Raw genomic sequence first — 3,421 nt, forward strand, 5'->3', positions numbered from 1 at the left:
AAAAGGGGAAAAGAAAAAGAATAATAATTAAAATAATAGGGAAAGGATAACAAGGACTAAAAAACATCAAATCTGACTTTCTAACTGATGCACTTTCAAAAATGTTTTATACAGAGAAGGTAACAGGTATGCATAGGCATTTGCTTGGAGCCTACATTCTGGTACGGTTCTGGAATGTGGGTAGCCTAGGCTCTTTTGAGCCAAACTTATTCTCTAGGAAACAGAGATCCTCTGACTTGAAAAACCCTGAACTGGCAAATTTCACTTGTTTTAAATTCAGCATAAAAGCACAGTAAGAAAAGTATTAAAGGACACCCTTATGGGAAATGCTAGAACCTAACTCATGGGATAGAACATGTTTGAGCTAAATCTCTGAAAAGATATACATCCTCCTGGATATTTCAAAAACTTTTAGGCATCAAGAAACATGATTTACCACCTGGTTTAGGTCTGCTTAATACCATTTTCCATGTTGAAGGCAAATTTTAGAGACACTTCTCTGTCATTTCAAGCAAAAAAAACACAACCAAACAGTAGGGCTTTGTTCTTTGCACACCCTCACAAACACGAATTAGTGCTGATCACACGCCTACATCCATATAGCAACCAAGCCAAAAATAAAATTGGGCAGATTGGAAAATACAGAGATAATCACAATCCCTTCAGATAAGATTTCAAATAATAGTAATAAGATGTATATTATTCATGTAAATCTTTCATGAGCCATTATGTTTGGATGAACATATAACCATTCATCTGTTCATTTGCTACACTGGCAGATATTTACTGGGCACCCATTACCTTCAGCCTCTGCACTGCACACTGGGTACATACGGGCAAAGGTGTGTGGTCCCGGATCAGGGGGGCCTAGTTAGACAAATCCGACCTTACATAGAAATAAGAGTTATTAAAGAAATGTGCACAGAGAGCTGTTTTTGAAGCAGAAAAGTGAATACGTTTATCAAGAGGAGAGATAGATGTTTGTTGCTTCTTTGTTTGTTTTGTTCTGCTTTTTTGCCTGTCCTGTGTCTATCCTAGTTTGAATTCCTGCAGAAGCTGACCCTGCTAAGAAGATTCAAGATGGTTATTTGGGAAATAAAAGAAATATTACTAAGGGAGGGGAGTTGGATCAGAGAAGGGAAGGCAGCCAATAAAGGGTGTTTATCAAAACAGCTGCCACAAAGCAAGATTAGAGCTTATTCTCACTTGGGAATTCTGGGAAATGTTTTAAAATACACATCTCATAGTTATTCCTTCCAAGGACAGAGGGAAGAGAGAGGCAGCTCTAATCATTGCTTAGTTCCCCCAGCACTTCTGGCAGCCCAGACATTGGCAGTTGGATGTCAAGGTCAGCCAGAGCATCCCGACGTGGTACGTTTCAAGGGATATGACTAAGGCACTTACAGTGACTGTTATAGCATCTGAATTTCTTCCCAGGTTTGGACAATTCCTAATTTTATGACCCTTGGTAGGAGATGGAGACTGCTCAGCACTGTGAAACATTAAATGTGAAACACTGCTTTCCCGGCAAGGGCACAGGCTTGTGAGCTAGACTCTACCAATCAGACACACCTGAGTGATTTAAGCAGGCAGTTCAGCAAAACTCTCTCCTTTCATCATGGGTGAAGGTAGCTAACTTATCAAAATCAAATTTAGCATATCAAGGAGATACCTTTTCCCAACTCTGTCTCCACGATTTCTCTTTCTATCAAACATGCACATGCAAAGCCTTTTGTGCAGAGTAGAGAAAAAGTGCCTTAAAAGTATATGTAAAGCATTTTTCATGCCTTCTGTCACCTCTCTCAACTTCTCATGCAGTTTATTTGCTATTTATGTTATTCTAAATATATTAAAATTAAAATGTTAAATTTTTAGCATAAATTTTACCATTCATCTTTATATTATGCAATGCTGGTTTTAAATGCAAATATCAGAGGTTTTTTTTTTTGTTTGTGACATCACAAAGATTATAAAATTCATATTTTGTAGTTCATCTCCAAAGGGTGCCTTAAACTGGCCAGGACACACACACACACACACACACACACACACACACACGCCAGAATCAGGAAAGCTGGAAGGAGGAGGAGATAATCTCTCCCACCACACTGCCCTAGAGTGAAGACCACAGTCACTCGGATGCTCTGCCTCACCATGTGGAGGGCTGCATTCCCTCCTGTCCTATGAATGCCAAGATCTCTTGGCACCAGCCCACCACCCATGTGCTACCCAGGGAGGGGCAAGGTCTGGAATAGTCTAGCCAGTTATCTCCCTCTCCTACAGGCCTGTCACCACAAGTCACAAAAATGGGGTAAAACCTGGTGGTCTTTAAAACTCTTTGCTGGGAAGCACTAAGAACCTGGGTCCAAGGTGGGATATAAGATAGTCCTAATTGACATATAACCCTCTGGCTGGCCACCCACCAAACACTCCATTATGCTTCCAGCATGGGTGGGAACACCTGTCTTCATGCTGAGCCCCAAGACATGGCAGGATGTACACATCCAACTCTGACCTTTCTCATGCCCCTGTCCAGGCATCTTCCAGAGGCAGAGATCAAGTGGACCTAAGAGCCAGAGGGCTGAGGATCAAGTAACAAATAATATATTCTCTGCAAGAGGCAGGACTGCAAGAGAGCCAAGGTACTAGCCCCTGTGCATGTTTCATGTCTGAACAGTCGTCGCAAAACATAAACTAAAAGACAGAGTTGTTAGGAATATCAACACAGCAATGGCAGAGCATTAAGCTCTAAGTGCAGGGCTTTTATGAACATGGGGCCCTATCTAAATGTACTGCCCACCCACCCCTAAAGCTGGCTTTGGGTATACACACAACTCCCCTGACCACAGGCAAGCTTCTTGAGAGAAGAGCCCACACTGGTCATCCAGTTCTCTCCTCTCCCATTCATATCTCAACTTGCTGTTTTAGGCTTTCATTTCCAAAATCAGAAATGGATCAGGCTCTGTAGTACCTAAAGCTTACACAATTTTGAAGTCTCTTTTGAGAAGACAGTTGACAAAATTATGAACATGAGGATAGAAATATGAAGGAGAATTTGCATTTGAGAGGTCCTCATGCTTAAACTCCATCAACTTCACAGTAAATCATCCTCTACGCACAATTTCTCTCTAACTGCTCCCCTATTTTCCCTCCAATTGTCAAATCTAATGGACACATTTCAACCTGAGTCTTACTTGATCCCTTCCCTGTAACTGATATAGATAGCGTTAACGACTTGCTACTTGAAATCCTCCAAGTTAGCTTCTAATACATCACCTGTCTTCTAAATAATTTCCTCATCTTTCACTGGCTTCTCTTTTTGATTCCTTCTACCTGTGGTCTCTAGATAGTGTTTAGTACACATATTTGTTTTAAAAGGGAAATTATTGCTTAAAACCAAGATGATATACTATATATAGAA

Source organism: Molossus molossus, unplaced genomic scaffold (genome assembly GCF_014108415.1).
Source record: "Molossus molossus isolate mMolMol1 unplaced genomic scaffold, mMolMol1.p scaffold_m16_p_6, whole genome shotgun sequence".
In the NCBI taxonomy this organism is placed as follows: Eukaryota; Metazoa; Chordata; class Mammalia; order Chiroptera; family Molossidae; genus Molossus; species Molossus molossus.